The sequence below is a fragment of the Solanum tuberosum genome, unplaced genomic scaffold (assembly GCF_000226075.1).
Source record: "Solanum tuberosum cultivar DM 1-3 516 R44 unplaced genomic scaffold, SolTub_3.0 scf00295, whole genome shotgun sequence".
Taxonomy (NCBI): domain Eukaryota; kingdom Viridiplantae; phylum Streptophyta; class Magnoliopsida; order Solanales; family Solanaceae; genus Solanum; species Solanum tuberosum.
The window spans coordinates 216,813-238,483 of NW_006239214.1; the positions used below are offsets into that span (position 1 = coordinate 216,813).

Genomic DNA, 21,671 nt, shown 5'->3' on the forward strand with positions numbered 1-21,671 from the left:
AACTCTTCGAGTTTCTTTGACTAATTCTGCTCCCAGTGGTGTTGTGACCATGGAATATGCTAAGAGTGGTGACTTGAATGAAGAGATGAATATGGAATATGCTAAGAGTGGTGTCTTGAATGAAGAGATGAGAAGAAGATCTCAAGGCTCAACTTCTTCTACTTCACACTCCGATGTTTTGGTTACTGAAGATAGGGGGAGAAACAAGTTCAGAGGTCAGAATGACAGAGATAAAAGTAGAGGTAAGTCAAAGTCTAAATACAAGAATGTTACATGTGACTATTGCCACAAGAATGGGCATATCAAGAAATATTGTTTCAGGTACAAAAGAGATATGAAATAGCAAAAGAAAGTAGGCGATAATGAAAATCGTGTTGCAGTTGCTAATGATGATCTTCTTGTTTCTTGTGATGAAAATGTTGTTAATCTTGTTCGTGATGAGTCTAGCTGGTTTGTGGATTCTAGTGCTACTTCTCATGTCACGCCCAAGAAGGAATTATTTCCTTCTTATACTCCAGGTAATTTTGGGATGTTGAAAATGTGTAATAATCATGAGGTTGCAGTTCTTGGTATTGGGACAATTTGTTTGGAAAATAACAATGGGTCCAAACTAGTTCTCAATAATGTCAAACATGCTCCAGATGTTCGCTTGAATTTGATTTATGTTGGATACCTTGATGATGAGAGTTATGTTAATACCGTTGGTGCTGGCCAATGGAAGCTTACTACAAGTTCGATGGTTGTAGCTCGTGGTGATAAGTTGTCTAACTTGTATGTTTTTCAGGGCTCCATTTTTAGAGGCTCAGTGAATTTGGTGGAGAATGATACTTCATCATTGTTATGGCATATAAGACTGATTCATACGAGCGAGAAGGGGATGAACAATTTGGTTAAGAAGAATTTGCTTTCTGGAGTTAAACAAGCAAAGTTGAACAAGTGTGTTCATTGCTTAGCAGGTAAACAAAAGAGAGTTTCTTTTCAGAGTCATCCGCCTTCAAGAAATCTTGATTTGTTGGAGTTGGTACATTCTGATTTGTGTTGTCCTTTTAAGGTAAGGTCTCATGGTGGTGCACTTTATTTTGTGACTTTTATTGATGATTATTCTCACAAACTCTAGGTATTCTCTTTGAAGTCCAAGGATCAGGTACTCGATGTGTTCAAGAGTTTTCAGGCCTTGGTTGAGTGACAGACATGGAAGAAATTGAAATACATTCGTTCTGATAATGGTGGTGAGTATATTGGCCCCTTTGATAGATATTGCAGGGAGCAGGGTATTCGGCATTAGAAAACTCCTCCAAAGACTCCTCAGCTAAATGGTTTGGCAGAGAGGATGAATAGAGCTCTTGTTGAGAGAGTTAGATGTATGCTTTCAGATGCTGAGCTGCCAGATTCCTTTTGGGCAGAAGCACTTAATACGGCTGCATATGTTATCAATTTATCTCCTACTGTTGCTTTGAATGGTGATGTCCCTGATAGAGTTTGGTCTGGTAAGAATGTTTCTTATGATCATCTTAAATTTTTTGGTTTAAAGCCTTTGTGCATGTTCCTAAGAATGAAAGGTCAAAGTTAGCTGTTTAAACTAGGCAATGTATCTTTGTTGGTTATGGTCAAGATGAATTTGGTTATCGTTTCTTTGATCCAGTTGAGAAGAAACTTGTTAGAAGCCGTGATGTTGTGTTCTTTGAAGACCAAACAATTGGAGATCTTGACAAAGTTGAGAAAATTGATTCTTAGAGTAGTGACAGCCTAGTTGATGTTGATCCAGTACCTTGGACTATTCCACCAGGTGAAAATCTTCAAAATGATGAAAATCAAGTTGATATTGAAGATGGTGATCATATTCAGAATGACCAGTATGCCGTTGATGCTCCAGTGCAAGACGATGTGGTAGGTCTGCAACCCACTATTATTGATGCTCCAGAGAGTTCTCTCTGAAGATCTACTAGGTCTCGTTATTCTTCTAATGAGTATGTACTCTTGACTGATGAGGGAGAACCAGAGAGTATTGATGAGGCCATGGAAAGTGAAGAAAAAAAAAGTGGTTTGATGCTATGGATGATGAAATGAAGTCTCTACATGATAATCATACCTTCGATTTGGTTATGTTACTTAAAGATCTAAAAGCTTTGAAAAACAGGTGGGTTTTCCGGGTGAAACAAGAAGATGGTAATCCATTTCCATGGTACAAGGCTAGATTAGTTGTGAAGGGTTTTAGCCAGAAAAAATGGATTGATTTTGATGAGATATTCTCTCCAGTTGTGAAGATGTCATCCATTCGTGTGGTTCTATGCTTGGTTGCAAGTCTGGATTTAGAGGTTGGACAGATGGATGTTAAAACTGCTTTTCTTCATGGTGACTTGGATAAAGAAATTTATATGGAGCAGCCGGAAGGTTTTGAAGTCAGGGGAAAAGAGAATTATGTTTGGAAATTGAAGAAGAGCTTGTATGGCTTAAAGCAAGCTCCCAGGCAATGATACAGGAAGTTTGGTTTTTTTATGAGTCAACAGGACTTCAAGAAGACTTCTTCAGACCATTGTTTTTGTGCAAAAATTCTCTGATGATGACTTTATTATCGTTTTGCTTTATGTTGATGACATGCTTGTTGTTGGTCATAATGCTTGCAGGATTAAAGAGTTGAAGCAAGAGTTGAATAAGTCTTTTGCTATGAAAGACTTAGGACCAGCAAGACATATTCTTGGCATGCAGATTGTCCGTGATAGAGATTCCAAGAAGTTATAGGTGTCACAAGAAAAGTATATTCAGAAAGTACTTAGTATATTCAACATGGACAAAGCTAAGGTTTTCAATACACCTTTAGCTATGCACTTCAAATTGAGTACTAGATATTGTCCTTCAAGTGATGGTGAGAAGGAAGATATGAAGAAAGTTCCTTATGCTTCAGCTGTTGGTAGTTTGATGTATGCAATGGTGTGTACAAGACCAGATATTGCTCATGCTGTTAGTATTGTTAGCCATTTTCTTTCTAATCCGGGAAGAGAGCATTGGAATGCTGTTAAGAGGATTATGAGATAACTTTGTGGCACTTCTAGTTTGAGTTTGTGTTTCGGTACAGGGAAGCTTATTCTTTGTGGTTACACTGATTCAGACATGGCTGGTGATGTTGATACTCGTAAGTCTACTTCAGGCTACTTGATTACTTTTGCAGGAAGAGCTGTGTCTTAGCAATCTAGGTTGCAAAAATGTGTTGCTTTATCTAATTCAGAGGCTGAGCTTATTGCTGTTGTTGAAGCTTGCAAAAAGTTGATCTGGATGAAGAGATTTTTGAGGGAACTTTGTTATGCTCAAGAGAGGTATGTGCTGTATTGCGATAGTCAAAGTGCTATTCATCTTGGCAAGAATTCTACATTTCATGGTCGGTCTAAACACATTGATGTGAGGTATCATTGGATTCGAGATGTGTTAGATTCTAAGTTGCTTGAGCTTGAAAAGATCCATACCAATGATAATGGTTCCGACATGATGACTAAAGCTTTGCCAAGAGGGAAGTTTGAGAATTGTTGCATGATCGCCGGGATGGTGGTCTCCTCCACATAGTTGTGAGGGGGAGAATTGGGTTTTATTTGCCGTGATTTCTTACCATAAATAAGTTTTCCTTTTAGGAAAAGGTATAAGATTAGCTAGTCCTTTTCTTGTAGGAAAGGGTTTAGGACTCTAATAGAGACTTGTTCCTTCTAACTTAATCAATTCACAATGTAGTCTTAAGGGCTTTGAGAGTTTTGGTTAGGGGAGAATTTGTGAGACATAAGTTTGATATGTTATCACTTGTGTGAACCTCCCATGTATTTCGAGTGAATTGGTTGAGGTTGTTTCTCTTTATATTTTGTACTCTCATGTTTATATAGTGGATTGCTCATCTCTTTTGTGGACGTAGGCCGATTGACTGAACCACGTTAAATATTTGTGTCTTTTGGTGTGTTTCTCGTTTGTCTTCTTACTCGTGGTCTTTCCAGGTTTGCTTTGCTAGCTTCCGAATTACACCTGCTTATTTCGGTCCTAACAAGTGGTATCAGAGACATGGTTCAATGACGGAACCATGTTAGAGATGACTGTTCATCCTGGCGGATATAGTTCTAGTCGCAACCTTTTTGACAGTAATGAAGATTTTGTTGGAGAAACTATTTCAGAGAGGTTCTCTGTGTCGAGACGTAGATTTGATGGAGGAGATTATGGAGAAGATATGCAAGATCCTAAAGATTATGTGAAGAAGGTGGACAAATTTATTTTGTCAGAAATTCAGGCCAAGTGGGAGATTTGTTGAAGTTTATTTGCCCTGATTTCTTACCATAGATAAGTTTTCCTTTTAGGAAAAGGTTTTAATATTTTGACTAGTCCTTTTCTTGTAGGAAAGGTTTTAGGACTCTATAAATATAGGCTTGTTCCTTCTAACTTAATTAGCATTCACAATGTAGTACTTGGGTTTTGAGAGTTGTGGTTATGGAGGAGAAATTTTTGTACCTCCTTGTATTCCGAGTGAATTGGTTGAGGTTGTTTCTCTTTATATTTTGTACTCTCATATTTATAGTGGATTGCTCATCTCCTTTGTGGACGTAGGTCGATTGACCGAACCACGTTAAATCTTTGTGTCTTTTGGTGTGTTTCTCGTTTGTCTTCTTACTCGTGGTCTTTCAAGGTTTGTTTTGCTAGCTTCCGCATTACAACTGCTTATTTCGGTCCTAACATATATCTGGATGGATGAATGAGTTATGGAACAAATGGAGAGGAAGCTTGCATGCAACTTATTGAAGAATAACCTAACTGTATAGGCTCTTAAGTATATTCCCAAGGGAGTAGACAAGAAGGGATGGGAGTGGTTAATTAAGGAAATTTTTTGTTCCAAATGTTTTCAGGTATGCCTAGTGATTTTATAGTATATTTTTTTAAAGCCTTTATTTCGCAGCTCGTCGTAATATTTTTTATGTGAAACTTTTATTTTGCAAAATTGCACTTCAACTTTTATTTTTTACATTCAATTTCATAGCTTTGTGTCAAATACAATGGATGATTTTGTGGGGGTCAGGTATAAATTTTGTTTTCCTTTCAATTAACAATATAGGCGAAGTAGTAAAAATGCAGAAATTCGAGCTATGTTGAAGATGTTTCATCGTATTGGTAGCAAGCCCGTTAGAGAAATTATTTATAAGCAGCTGTTATCCGCAAGTATCATCAAAAATATATTTTCTACAAGTACAATTGCATGCACGTGTTTTTCCTCTCTTTATTTTTTCTTATTTTCTACATACAGTTGTTTCAGAAGTACTATACTGCACTCATCCTTGTAGCAGTTGAGATGTGTTAGGTCCATTTTTCTTTAAATTGTCATATAGTTGAAGAATTTCTTCATCGTGGCTTACATTTCTATGACTATTTCCAGCAAATTTATTACATTTCTTGTTTCTCCATTATGATAACTCTCCTTTGGACATGCAATTCACGTTTATCCTCGAGAGGCTTATTGGTAAGTATCGGGTGTATACATCTACTTAACGTAAAATTTCCTGCACAATTGCCACATAACATTCCTGCAAGTTTCTCTGTTTTACACTTTTCTGCCAAGTTGTTGTTCATCCAGTTCGTCTCTTAAGCTATATTTCTATCCATTTATTTCTATTTTTTACTAAACGTTATTTAGGTGTGGTTCTCCAAAATAGATGTTGGATTCTTGATTGATGTATCTGAATGATTTTCTAATAGATTTTTTTCTTTTTTCTTGCAGCTTTTGTAGATGTTTCCGGATATCACATGAAAAAGACTAAACTTTAAATTTTTTGCCCAACTATTGTTCATTAGTCAATGAAGATACAAGCTTAGAAGATGGACTAACTCATTCTTACTTTGCTATGAATTTTATGCAACCTTGGATGTTATCTAAGTTTTTTTTGTTGATTAAGCAAATATTGAAACTTACATCATGTGATGCTCACAAATTTATCATAATCAATCGCACTCTTTATTTTTATCGCCCCGCAACCCTTTCTATATCATCTTTTGTCTCGAGATTTATAGTTGTAAGTTATTTGGTATTTGTTAGATTCTTGTGATAATCAATGGTTGTAGGATCAATGATGATTAGTTAGAGACCATAATTATTGACTGTCTCTAAAGGTCAATCTAGGACCAAAGTTGTTGCTCGTCTCTAAATCATAAGCTAGGACTAGAATTAAAGCTCGTCTTTAAAGCAATATTAGGACCATGCTGTTGTTCTTCCCTAAAACTACTCTACGACCAATTTGTTATGGTCGCTACAACTAATCTGGGAGTGGATTTTAATGGTCTCTAACGCTATTCTAGGACCAGGTCACAGTCGTCTCTAAAGAGTTACTAGGACTAGGTTACGGAAGGTCGCAAAAGAGGTTTAACGACATGAATATCAAGGTATCAATTGTCCGTTTGAGACTAGTTATGCAGTCTCTAAAAGTATTTCACGACCAGTGTTTTTTGTTGTCTCAAAACCATTCAGGGACCAGTTTTTTGAAATTGTCCTTATTGACCAATACCGACGGCACATTCTAAGACGAGTGACGATCAGAATTTTCTGGTCTCAATTGCTTTTTTTGGACCAGATTTGAACTTTCAGGGAGTAGATTTCCCTTCCTTAGAGGCTGATTTTCTTGTGGTGTTTTGAGGGTTTCGAAAGACTTTGAGAGGCAACTGCTTGTCATCCCAACGGACCCTCTTGTTCATTATTTTGTGCTTTGTTCTATTCTAGAGACAAAGACATTGAGACTTGTACTTCCAGGTGGTTATATTGGATTACTAAGTTTTCTGCTATTATGTTATTATTGTTTTAGTTTGCGCATTTCTTTTATGTTGTTGAATTTGAGGCCGACTTTTCTTGGTGGGAAGAGAGTTGTGTCATCACGTCCAATTTTGGATCATGAAATTAATGGTCTCTATTATTGAAACATGAAAATGAGGATTATCCTTAACCAAAAGGTCTTAGTCCTCTTTATTTCTTTCCACGATGAATAGACATATAGCCTTGAACCATGTTGCACCTGAAAGACAAACATCAAACATTAGAATGGAAATATATATATATATATATATATATAAATTATTATTTAAAATCTTACTTATTGATCATTGATGTACTCAAAAATAAATTAGATTTGAGAAAAATATATATGAAAGAAAGACCAGATTCTAAGGGTGTGTTCTATATATGAAGGAAAATGTTTTCTTAGAAAATACTTAGATTTCTTACCATAATTTGGATCTTGTGTGCGGTAAATATGCGAAAATATTCTCCTAAAATTATTTATACATAATCTAGACAAATAGTACTATTAGAGATGGGATGGAGTACATTATAGGGGTAGGGTGAAAATGAGGTGCGTTAGAGCTTGGAGTATGAGAGAGACAATCAATATGGAATTCCTCTTGTAGAACTTTTTTTTCTATTTACATAGAGGAAGTAATTTCCTCATCATTTTTGGAATTTAATTTCCTAGAGAAATATTTTCCTATCAAAATGCCATTGACAACATGAAGTGTTTTTTGGAAATAATATTCTACAAAATAATTGTAGTGCTTCAATTCCCTTTGACAATCTTTAAAAAATGTCAAAGTTCATTCCATAGAGGCACCCATTGCAGGCACAAAATCACTAACTTAATGTCACTATTTTTTTTTGTCACAAACAATTTAGTATTCTGAATACAAATAATAAAGGCTGAATCTTTATAAAATTTGTTTCTAGTAAATGAGGAAGTTTTTTATATTCTTTAGTGATAAGGCACAAGTACCCCCTAGACTATAAACGAAATCTGAGAGATACACCTAAACTTTACTAGGGTCCTATTACCCCCCACCCCCTGCAAACTAATTTATAATGGAAAAATACACCACAAACGCTGACTTGGCATAGACATTTTGCACAATCTCTCGAAGGCAAGTGATGAGTGCACAAATTGGACACATGTCATTTTTTGATTAGTAACTTTATAATTAGTTAGTACATATATTTATTGATTTTAAAACTTATATCTATTTAACTATTTTTATTTTTTGTATTATTTTTGATAAATAATTTAAGCGTGTACTTTAATTTTAACGTTTTAATTTTTTTTTTGTTTTATGTGATTTACTTCACCGAATGAACTTTTAATGTTAAACTTCAAATAATTTTCAAATTCAAATGGAGTAGAAAATCAAGAGGTTTTAATCTCCAGAAACCAAAAATACAACATTGGTTCTAGTTAGCGATGATGTTTTTATAATGTTTAAATCATTTAGCCTTTATATTCCTGGCGAAGTTGTATATTCTTCGAACCAAATGCACTTTCGAATATATATGGTGAAGTTTATATTCTTTAAATCAAAGAAGTAGAAAATCACAAGATTTTAGTCTCCAAAAATCCGACACAATCAAATTTCACATTGAGTGGAAAACTACAAAAAGAATTAGTCTCCAAACTGAACAAAATTATATTCTGAGATCATCACATAATGAACATCTTTCCTAAAATTTATAAAATAACTTTCATAAGTTATAAAGGTGAAAATGACATAAACAAGGAAAATAAAGATAGAACTCAATTTTTACTCCCATTGAATCATATCTATCTAACAATAATGACGATGTCATACAAGCCACTTTTCTTGTTGTCATATGTCACTTGGGTCTTTATCTATAATCAATTTATTTATTAAAATCATAGAAATATGCTTACAATATTGGATGTAACATACACAAAAGCATTTCTCTACCCAATTTTACCACAACGGAGAATAAAACTATTAAGCCAATAACAAATTATGTAACTTAATCATCTTTAATTTGATCAAGGTTATAGTTAGAGACAATAAGAAACTATTGTGTAGCATCAACTGTAAGATTCCTTCATCATGTACTTACTTGGATAAACTAGAATCATATAAATACCACAACAACAACGTTTACGATATGTTGTGCCCCAATAAAAAAATCTGTCCAAAACAAATTATAAGAACACAAACTCCTACTTCCATGAACTATTTCCCTCAATAAAAAGAACAAAACAAGATACAAAGATATAATAATTTCTTTAAAATTCTAGTTCAACCTATATTACTAAGATACTTATTACAATAACTTTGAAGAACATGGTAAGAAACAACAAAGTTTAAAGAATACTTTAAAAACTTGAAACTTAAAACTAGCAAAGAAAAAGAATCAAAAATATAAAAAATATATTTTATCACAGAAGAAAATCGAGCACACATAGTTTGTCTTTCAGGAAATTATTCCCCTGAAGTACCCAAGGTTAATGAAATATTCCTCCCATAATATAACGATCTTACTCGCCACTGTATCGGTACCTAAAACGATGGTGTCAATGAACCACTTAACAACAGTAAAGTATACTTATAATACTAGTACTAGATATAATAGAAGAAGAAGAAGTCCAAAAATTCGTTGTTGAAAAATAAGAGGAAACCCCTCTATTAATAGACAACAAAGAGTAGTGTGAACAAGTGTTTATTGTGCCTTATCGAAAACGTCACAACCCTTTGGGAAAAGTCAAAAGTCATAACCCTTCCTAAAAGTCACAACCTTACGAAAAAGTCACAACTTTTCATAAAAGTCACAATTGTTCAGGAAAGGCACAACTCTTCATAAAAGTCACAATTCTTCATAAAAGTCACAACTCTTCGTAAAAGTCACAATTCTTCATAAAAGTGACAACACTTCATAAAAGTCATAACTCTTCATTTTTAATGTAAACCTTTTAAAATCCAACAGTCACAAAAATAGTTCCCTTCAATAGATGAAAATATATATACTTGTCTTCTTCCCTATATATAGACCCCAAATCTACCTTCTTCTCCCATAGGTTATTTGTGAAAGATTAAAGAGTTTACATTAGAAAAAAAAGATAAAAAGATTAGTGGAACAAATGGTTTTAATATTTTAGATTAGAAAAAAAAGATAAAAAGATTAGTGACATAGATGGTTTGCATGTCAAGTGTTCTTCATTCCCTTGTGCAACTGCAGAAAATGACACAACGGATACTTCCCCCACTATTGTTCTGGATCAGTGAGTTTTCTTTTTCCATTTAAATTCATTTTTCTTAGAATTTTTGATATAAGTTATAAGTTTATTGTCTTGACCTGTCCTCATGAGTCAATTTTTTATATATGAAATCATCGATTTCGATTTACTCAATGTTGAGCGCTCTACTATATTTTGTGCCCTCCAAATGTCATGGGGCGTAATGTGTCAGAATGAGATATTTTTTCTCCAATGGCCTTTTTCGAGTGATCGTTTAAATTATGTCTTTGGTTAACCAAGTGGACTAAATTTATTTCCAAAAAATTATCCATCTACCTACTTTTAGAGAAGAATTTAACCATTGAAATAAAAGGGGGACAAAATTTATAGAGTGGCCTTAGAAATGATCAGACGGTGCAAACCATTGCGTCCTTATAGAATCCTTCCCGAATGAACTAGCTAGCTTTTGAGATTGATTAAATATCTCTCAACATTAGTACCATTTTCTTATAATTTGATGAAATTCTCAATTCTTTGTTGGAATACTAATTTGGGATTTCATTGTTTTGTGTGTGTATAGTGGTGATCCAACAATGTATGAGTCATATTGGCGAAAAATGGAGAACAAGTGTAACATAACGTTCAATGGTCATGATTCATTAAGTTATTTTGCTACTGGTAAGAGCTTGTATGATATGCTCAATTAAATTAGCAGTCTAATGTTATGGTTCTTGGTACATGTTAGATCCATTAAATATAACATACTTTTTTCCTTCGCTAGTTTTTAAATTCAAAATTTCAGGATTCACAATCAACTTAAGTAATATCTAGGTCACACCCTAAAACATGAATCGTAGTTCTTGGAACACATCATGTTACTTAATAAGTCAAATTTAAAAGTGATATTTTTCGATCAATTATTAATATTTTTTGTCTTTTTGCAACCAAATCCTTATGTGACTGATTTTGTGAGGTCGGGACTAAATAAATGGGCTGGAGATGTGAAACTTTTGAGAAAGATGAACCTTATATAGAGTTGATTACATCTCCAAATATTCCTAATGGGATTATTAGAGAGCATGTAGTTAATGGAGATCAAGGAAAATTAATCTACGACTTAGCTTATTATTGGCCACAATATACTTCTATTACTTCACGTGCCAATCATGATGTTATGCTCTTTACTATTTCCAAATGCACTGGTCATGCTGGTTCCAGAATTGGGTAAGTTTTCAAACTTTAATTTCAAGTGAGATCACAATCACAAAATTAGAACATATTTCAATCATCACTTATTATAATTATTTTTGCATGTAGTTGGGCACTTGTTAAGGGCAAAGAGGTGGCAAGGAAGATGACAAAGTTCACAGAGATTTGTACAATTGGTGTATCAAAAGAACCTCAACTTAGAGATGCTAAAATTCTTGAAGTGATCTCTAATAGCTATTTGGATTTTACATTGGAAAATTTCCTTGAATATAGTCAGTCTCGTATGACTGATAGATGGTAGAGGTTAAGACAAGTTGTTATGGATAGTAACCTTTTTTCATCCAAAATTACCCTCTTTAGTATTGCGTCTTCACAAAAGACTTGTGTGAATCATACCCTGGTAATTACCAAAATATCACAACGTAACATTTTCATTTTAGTTTATTTAAAAAATAATATAATCTCATATACTTGAATTTTCTTTACTTTTTAAACTATATTTTCAATATATATTTGAAAAAGTTTTCTTTTCTTTTGAATTTTAAATTCATATTGTTTATCTCAAACAACTTCTGCGTGGCTAATTTGAAAAGTTGGTGAAGAGGAGGATTGTAAAAAGCTTCTTACAGAACACAAGATTCAAACAAGTAGTGGAAGAAGATTTGGAAGTGATCCAAGAAATGTTAGGATAAGTATGCCGAGTAATGAAGACTTCAACATTTTTCTGAAGAGGTTTATGGCTATTCAAGGATCTACAAATAGAAAATAACACATTTATGCATGAAATATTAATAATTTTTCTTATTGATAATACTTCATTGATTAATGCAATAAAGTGATTTGATTTTTGTGATATTAGATATGAAATGTCTATTCTTCAATTAACTCAAGTGTGTGTTGAAGTATGTTATATTTGAATTATTTTTAGAATTGTATTATTATCAAATATAAAGTAACAATACATATACTCAACATAATATATTGATAATTAAGTAATGTAACTAATTAAATATTACATGTATTTAATTAGATATCGTAAGAATCAAACTTAAAATTAATTTGTATATAGAAGAAAAGGAAAAATAAAAACCATTGGTGTGAATAAATGAGAGAGAGATAGAATCTCCACTCTTTCATAACAACATTACAAACAATGCTTTTATATCTACCGATATTTCTAGACTAATACCTTATAAATGATTTCACACACAATATGACCTTAATAACCTAAAAACCTAAATGCATGCATCAACAGGCTAAGGTGTAGCAACGTGAATAAGGTTAACACATAAGGCTATGGTTAATACTCATATCAACATATAATCAAGTTACACAACACAATAAATCTTGCCAATGCAATGCAATAAGATGATCATACAACCTATTGTATACACCTTGCCAACCTTTAACTTCTAAAAAAGACTCATGGGGGACTCGCAGTCCATATAACAATCTCAATATCTCATCAACTTGTCACCTAGCTCGTGGTTAATGATAAATGTAAGGTGTCTCATTTTCATTAAAAAATAAATAGCTTTTCTCCACTTTCACATATTTCCATGAACAATGATATGTCAAATGAACATCAATGCATCATAAGAAATACAACACAAATACATAATCAATTCATCGAAGATTATGAATCTCTCACGACGCCCGAAATTAAAAATATTGACTAAAATCAACCATACTAATCATTCTCAACTGAAAAGGGCAAAATCACCAAAAGCACATTCGATCGCATCGGAGACCATACCAACTGTCACGCCCTGAGGCTACCCCTTTGACGTAAGACGGGACCTAGTATCACGAGTAACCCCAAGCTAACCATGTCTCTTGCATATATCAAACATATTGAGAATAACTAAATAAAAAATGTACTATGTAGAAGCTAAAACAATGGATAACTTAATATGGGGAAGACCCCAACTAGTCTGAATGTATAAAACATATTAAGAGCTTAATAACAACTGAAAGATAAACTTAATATCTCAAGATGATTCTACTACTATGTCAGAAAAGCCTCTTACTGAGTTGAGTTGCTGGGACATTCCCCCAACTAACTCTAAGAAAATTGTAAACTGAAAGTAAAAACTAAAATGAAAGCATGACTATTGTCCTCGAAATATGAGGACTCACCACTGAAGCTGCTGAATGCGGATTGAGAATCGATCTAAGTGTGATCTGGATGTTTAGTACCTGAACCTACATCATGAAAGGATGTATCGAAGAGTATGCATCGGTACATGGAATGTACAGAGCATGCAGAATATAGATACTAAGTTGAACAAATATATATAAGCTGAACAAAGCATAACTGAGCAATGACATCAACTGAGCAATAATGTAAATACTGAAACATAACTAAAAAGCTAAACTGAATGCAATGACCAAGTACTAATCTTGAACATGACATGCTAAACTGAATACTGAAGTATATAATAAAAACATTGTCAAACGCACTAGGAGTCTTATTGTGGGAGCTACTATTAACCGACATAAAACCACGTGAGCTAAGTGTGGAGTCCAATGTATACGCCCCATCGAAAGGACCCAATATACCTTGCCAAGGGTATAAAGACATGACTGGCATGATCACTAAATCTAATGCCCAGCATAGGGGACTTATACTTTGATGGGGGCACGTAGTTCTGGGACTATGAGGGCTCGCTTAACCCTAGTGTAACTTGGTGCTAAGTCTACTCCCAACTGAATATATATATGATTGAATTGTGACTGAAATATATAATAGCTCAAAATATGGACATGCTAACTGAGAATACCATATTTATATACTGATAATGTGACATTTGAAATCTAGAGCATGATTATCTGTTTAACTGACCTAGAAAGTATAATTTGTGAACTAAGATAATTTATACAAACTAGGGTTCTGAGTTTCATAAAAGGAATTAAGCAAATTTTCCAACAAACAAGCTATTTCAATTTAGGATACTACAACATCTAAATCACTGGTAAATATCCAAGGTTTTAGAAACCCTAGGTCTAAACAAGATATGGATAATCAAGGAACTGACTGAATTCTACGGACATAGTGGATAAAAGGAACCCACTAGTGAAATACCACATATATGGTGACGAAATATGCGGAGAAATCCTTCGATTTAAGGGTTGAAATTTGAAGCAAACCTTTTGATTGTTCTTGGGAAACTGGCGCCTCTTTCTTCTCTTTATGCTCTAAGTTTAGATGATTTTTGTTAATACATGTTTTGGTTAGGTTCTGGCTAGATTATTAGGCTTAAACTAAGTAAAACAAGATACCTTAGGTATTAAACGACGTAGTTTAGGTGCCCAAGTCATAGGGGAAAAGACTAAAATGACCTTCACTACCACGTTCTGTAACTTCCCTTCTTTCGTCCGTCCACGAGGCTGTAAAAAGAGAGAAAAGGGCAGCTATATAGCGGGAGTCACACATTACACATTAGAAGATGGATGATATAAATTCCTCCAAAAAATCATAAAATATTGTGCGGCCATACAATATACTCTAAATTATCGTTGTCTGACTTAAAAGTTGTCAAGGGCCGACCACGGAGCCATTGACGGACCGTCAAAGGGACCACGGCCTGTCAAATGGGTTGTGGTTGCAGGACATTGTCTACTGGTTCTTGGCACTCCCATCTACGGTCCACTTCACGGACCGTGAAGGCCACCGTGGTTCTTCACTTGGGGCTAGGGGTCTGCTGGCTCAAGATGACGAACCAATCCATGACAAGTCATCGAGATCACCGCCCGTGGTGGGCTTCCACGGTTCATTGTCTGAGCCCTAGTTGCTCTGTCTCACTTCTATGAGCCATTCCACGGCTCGTGTGGGGATCCACGCCCCGTGGAGGGGCCCGTAGTCGTCCAAAATTTTACGTGTTTGACCCTTTTACCTGCTTAAGCTAGGTTCTGAGGTTTTAAAATATCTCCCTCTTGGGATCATTTGCACTTGAATGATGTCTAATCAAGTTGAGTATGGAAGGAATGAGCTGCATTCCGTACCACTAATTACTAGAAACTGATATCTAACTTATGTGAGTTCCATGAACATGCATAGAGGCTGAAATGCAAGGATAACTGAAGGAACAAGATACTGAGATTGGATTACACAAGAGTAAACTGAGAGACTGGAGAGGAACTATTACATCAAGATGAAACGGAATCAGAAGGAAAGAGATGAGGGTACTTGGCCATCATGGCTACTTCTGCTTCCAAAGTAGCTCCCTCTACTGACTGACTCCTCCACAAAACCTTTACTGTAGCGACTTCCTTATTTCTTAACCTATGAACCTGACGGTCGAGAAGTTCAACTAGAACTTCTTCATAAGTGAAACTATCCTTCACTGCCACACTCTCTAATGTGACTATTTATGCCAGATCACCCATAAACTTCTTCAACAAGGAAAATGTGAAAGACTGGATGAATCACTACTAGTTCTTCTTGCAACTTTAACTCATAGGCCACATTACCAATCCTTTTTAGGATTGTGTAAGGACCTACATATCTAGGACTGAGCTTCCCTTTCCTGCCAAATCTCATCACCTCCTTCATAGGTGACACCTTTAGGAAAACCCAATCATTAATTTCAAACCCTAAGTCCCTTTTCCTCACATCTGCATAGGACTTCTGACGACTTTGGGCTATCTTTAGTCTATCTCTGATGAGCTGAAATTTTTCAATGGCTTTAGGAACTGAATCTTGCTCTATCAAGGCTGCTTCACCTACTTCAAACCAACCAATCGGGGACCTGCATCTACGCCTATATAGGGTATCATAAGGCGACATTTGAATACTTGAATGAAAGATATTATTATAGGTTGTAATACCCCATACTCAAAATGTTAGAACGTCAAGGTTCCACCCCTTAAGGACCAACTGTGGTCCATTGAAGAAGACCCCTAGAAAACTGTCGAAGGCAGTATCCACGCAAGGACCCACGCCCCATGGATGGGTCCACGACTCGTGGATAAGGGTCGTGGTGCAAGCCTTTATTGCCAACCCCAGAACATAAACCACGATTGATCAGGACAAACGATATGTCCATCCAAGGTTTGTCAACATGATCTCATGGGTGGTGACCTAGAGGCAGTTTTGGTGGTTAAGTGTAGTGGCACTTTCGGTCATTCCGGTTTTAATTAGGATTAAGTGGTGTAGTTTAACCCTAATCTATACCACCTATAAAAGGAATTTAGACCCCTTCAATAAGTCATCATAGTCATTCTCTCAACTCACCAAAAAGAAACCCAATTCTCTCCCAAATATTCTCTATCCAGAAAGAAGAAGAAGAAGAAGAACAACAACAACAACAAGAAGAGGGTTATAGCTAGGTCAAGTCCTCAAATCTTCAAGATTTTGAAGGAATTGTGACTAAGGTATGATATTTATTCATCCATGAACTTCTTTCATCCATGGAGTCCCGTAGAATTTCCTCAATTGTGAAGATGAAATCTCAAATTCAAGTTAGGGTTCCTTTTAATTTTGAGGGTTATGATGAATATGTATCCAATTGAGTGGATATTGATTGTTTATGATTGAATTAGTAGTGAATCATGTTTATATGATGAAATTACATGTTTTCCATGCCTAACCCTTGTCTAGTTAATGAAATTGAAGTAATTTGGGTTTTGTGCCTTGGAAGGGGAAATTGAGAATTTAGAGATAATCTTCTAGGATTGATGATATGTATAGTAAATTGCTTGAGATTAAAGCACATAGGCATTAACTTAATTAGATTAGAGTATACATGATGGATCATGATTCGTAATGCTTGCTATTGAGCCTATATGATGATGTATGATTAGAGTTGCTTAAGAATAAAGCATGTGATTAGAATGTCTTGAGATTTAGGCATATGTGATGGTTGTAAGCAGTAAAGCTTTTAGAGTAACGCTTGTAGTTATGAATGTTGATTACTAGGGCTTTGAGAGTAAAACTAATATGATTAATTATGAATGTTAAGGCTTTGAGAGTGAAGCTTATATGATAATGGTAGACTAGTAGATAGAATTGTTGTGGAAGGACTTTAACCTCATAATCTACCTTATGAATGTGTGGATGTATTAATGAATGAAAGTGAAAGGTTTCCTCACATAGTATGATTCTAGGTTGAAAGGTTTGCTCACCTAAAATGAATCAAAGCATGCTAATTATGATAGCTTGAAGTTCTGATATGGTATCCCTTCATGAATAAGCTTGACTTGGTAAGACAAGAACATAAATGTTAGCTTGAGTAGTAGATCTCATTGATAGCCTTGGATTGAGAAATTGTACTCTTCCTAAGGTTAGCTTGAACTAGCATAGTATAATGCTTGCATGATAGCATGACTTGGTAAGGCCAAACCATTTTATTGGTTGCTTGGATTGAGCAATAGTACCCTTTCTTGAGTAGCTTGGGCTTGCATGAGAGTGTGCTTTTCATGATAGCTTGGTCTAGCATGATGAGGTGCTTTGCCTTGATAGCTTTGATTTGGTAAATTGTAACCATTCATGAGTAGTGTTTGTATTGGACTAGTAAAGAAGTACTTTTTCGTGAATAGTAGATATAGCTAAGGAGGGACAAATCCCTACTCAAAGTAGCATTATTATGATGAATCAAGGTTACTTCAAGGAAGTATCGTAAGTATGTTTTTATATGAGAATTGCTTATATGATATATGCTAGCTTGGATTGTTGCTAGACTTACCTTCCTTGATATTTTTGACTAAAGGTGAATGTTCCCTTGTCTATAAGAAATAAGCTAAGGAGGAGATCAAAAGATGAAGAACATGAAAGGTGGCCTAAAGTGGTTTACTTAGCATGGGTGAGATTTACGGGGTCTTATCCATGCCTTGCACAAGTATGCTTTGAGGTTACTTCTGAAGTGTTTCTCTTATATTATCATGATCTAGATGCCTTGATAATGCCTATATCTATGTTGTTATCTCTTGTGCTTATAGCTTATGTCTTATATTGAATAATTTTTATGTTATGCTCTTGATTATGTTATGCTAGCTATCATATTTAGAACATTTTGTACTAATGCATACTCTTGCCTACATTATTATCAAATGTAGGGTCTGGCAATATTGACTTCTATCCCCATGCGTAGGATCATAGTAGAGCAATGATTGAAGCTTTCGTGAGTCCTCATAGTATCCGAGGAGATTGTCACCATGTTCTTATGTTTTCTTTCATTTTATATTTAGAGCTATTGTATGGGCTGCATCCCAAAGACATTTATGGTTAGATGGTTTAAGACAAGTGTCATAGACTTTCGCTCATTTTATAAAAGACTTTGATTGTATGGAAAATGTTTTAAATTTCCGCACCATTTTCTATTATATAATGTTATGAAAGCTAAGTGCCTTGTATGAGGTCATTCGGGGTCTTGTATGCTATGTTACGTCTAGCAGGTACCCCTAAGTCGTGACAAACTTTGTATCAGAGAACAATGTTTAGAATCGTTCTAGGATGTCTCAAAACTACGTCTAGTAGAGCCTTGTTCATAAGTGTGAAGCACTCCACATTTATGAATGGTAAGCTATTAGATGATTAGGAAATCATGTCTTCACTTCTCCAAGTCGTGCCATAGAGTTTAACTCTATAAGGTCTTTCTCCTAATCCTTACCCGATGGTCTACATGATAGGATGACTACAATGGCTAATGCTAGAAGGAATGAGGAAGACATTGTGGGTCAAGAGTTTCCTCCACAAGCTCCAATTGATCCTTTGGGTGAGAATGTGATTAACGCGGAGATGAGGATGGCATTTCAAGTTTTGACTCAAGCAATGTCGGCCCAATCCAATAGAGAGGTGGTAGCTCCCGTGAACCCAAATATGGGGAGGTCGGCTTCAAGAGTGAGGGATTTTACTAGGATGAACCCTCCCAAATTTATGGTTCAAAGATGGAGGAAGATCCCCAAGAGTTTATAGATGAGGTCCATAAGGTGTTAAATATTATAGGAGTTACTTTGGTAGAGAAAGAGGAATTGGCTGGTTACCAACTCAATGGGGTTGCTTAAATGTGGTTTAATCAATTGAAAGAGGCAAGAACAGAAGAGATGGGTCCCATGGAATGGGAAAGGTTCAAAAATGCTTTTCTTGATAGGGTTTTCCCTCTAGATGTGAGAGAGGCTAAGGTTCTTGAGTTCATTAACCTTAGGCAAGGTAGCATGAGTGTTAAGGAATATGCCTTGAGGTTTACCTAACTATCTAAGTATGCTCCTTCTATTGTGGTGGATCGTAGGACCAAAATGAGTAAGTTTGTATCGGAAGTTTCTGATCTAGTGGTGAAAGAATGTCGTACGACTATGCTTGTTCATTATATGAAGATTGCTCGTCATATGATTCATGCCCAACAAATTTATGAGGCAAAGCTAAAATGGAGATCTAAGGAGAGAAATAGGTCTAGAATGGATGATGATAAGTTCTCCTATGATGGGTACGATGGACATGGTTGTTATAGGAATTGATAAAGGTCTTCCGGGCAAGGTTCTTCCCATACTCCTAGGTATAACGAGGATATAGTGTCTAACCCTAAGCCACAAGGAATTAGTAATGAATCCCTATGGCCTACTTATTCTACGTGTGGAAAGAGACATGAAGGTAGAGGTTTAGCCGACATAGAGGGTAGCTTTAGTTGTGGTGGAAGTGGTCACAAGATAAAGAATTTCCCTAAAGTAAAGGCTTAAGGAAGAGAAGATGCTCCTAAGCAAAACCGGTTTTACGCACTTCAAGCTAGAGGTGACCATTAGTGTGCTCCAAATCTGGATCCCGGTATGTTGATAGCTTCTTAATCGATTATTTATGCTTTTTTAGATTTTGATGTCATTTTTGTTATGTTTTGGTTGCACTACTATGATGCTCCTATTTGATTGTAGAACATGTATAGTCAATTGTTAGTTCTTGAATGAGCCTATCTGAGAGTGGAAGGGGGAAAGTTTATGTCATAAGTTTGGGTTATGTCTTGTCTTGAAGCTGACTTTGAGGGTTGCATGTACCACCTAGTTGTGGTGAGGGAGAGTTCCTTATGGTTAGCTCCTTGTTTAGAAAGTCATGTGTGTTTTATGTGTTGCCATGATTTCTCTATATGAATGTTCATGAAAAAGCTTATGTCTTGAAAGTAATGACTTATGTGAATTGTTTTCCTCATGTTGTAGTCCAGTGAGTAGAGTTATTTATCGACTTCATGAGATGAGTCGATGAACATGTTTAGATATGCTCTTTGAAATTGAATTGCATATGAGCTCCATGAGATTGTGTCGAGCATGATTTAGCTCGGAGATGGTAGTTCCTCCATGAACATGAGTAAATGTTGAATTTCATGCATTTTGGGTTGTTAGATGTAGTTCCTACTCCATTATGTTGCATTGAGTATGTTTAGCTTGGAGATGAAGTTCCTCTTTTAGTTGTGGGCATTTAGATGAGTTGTATGCATGATGGGTTGCTAGTCTAGATTCGTGACCTTAAGAAGTGCCTAGAACGTCATTCGAGGATGAATGATCCAAAGGGAGAGATAATGTAATACCCCGTATTCAAATAGAGGATTTCATGTTAGAACGTCAAGCTGCCACCCCTCAAGGACCAACTATGGGCCCTTGAAGAGGACCCCAAGAAAATTGCCTAAGGCACTATCCATGTCAGGACCCACACCCCGTGGATGGGTCCATGACTCGTGGATAGGGGTCGTGGTTCAAGCCTTTATTGCCAACCCCCAGATCCCAAACCACGCTTGACAAGGAAAGACCGTAGGTCCATCCAGTCAACGGGGTCTCGTGGGTGGTGACCTAGGGGCTGTTTTCGTGGTTAAGTGCAGGGGAACTTTGAGTTTTTTTGGTTTTAATTAGGATTAAGTGGTGTCATTTTAACCTAATCTAGACCACCTACATATGGACTTTAAACCACTTAATTAAGTCATTAAAGTCATTCTCTCAACTCACCAAAAAGAAACCCAATTCTCTTCCAAATATTATCTCAGAAGAAGAAGAAGAAGAAGAAGAAGAAGAAGAAGAAGAAGAAGAAGAAGAAGAAGAAGAAGAAGAAGAAGAAGAAGAAGAAGAAGAAGAAGAAGAAGCAGAAGAAGAAGAGGAAGAAGAAGAAGAAGAATAAGAAGAATAAAAAGAAGAAGAGGAGGAAGAGGAGGAAGAAAAGGAGGAAGAGGAGGAGGAAGATAAGGAAGATGAGGAAGATGATGAAGAGAAGGAGGAGGAGGAAGAAGAAGAAGAAGAAGAAGAAGAAGAAGAAGAAGAAGAAGAAGAAGAAGAAGAAGAAGAAGAAGAAGAAGAAGAAGAAGAAGAAGAAGAAGAAGAAGAAGAAGAAGAAGAAGAAGAAGAAGAAGAAGAAAGAAGAAGGAGAAGGAGGAGGAGGAGGAGGAGGAGGAGAAGGAGAAGAAGAACAAGAAGAAGAAGAAGGAGAAGAAGAAGGAGAAGCAGAAGCAGGAGAAGGAGAAGCAGGAGAAGGAGAAGGAGAAGAAGGAGAAGGAGAAG

At 35.7% G+C, this 21,671-nt stretch overlaps 1 pseudogene; it reads left to right on the forward strand.

Annotated features, from left to right (window-relative positions):
* The first annotated feature begins 10,867 nt into the window (after positions 1-10,867).
* LOC102585324 (L-tryptophan--pyruvate aminotransferase 1-like) lies at positions 10,868-11,973 on the forward strand (annotated as a pseudogene).
* Positions 11,974-21,671: the final 9,698 nt, after the last annotated feature.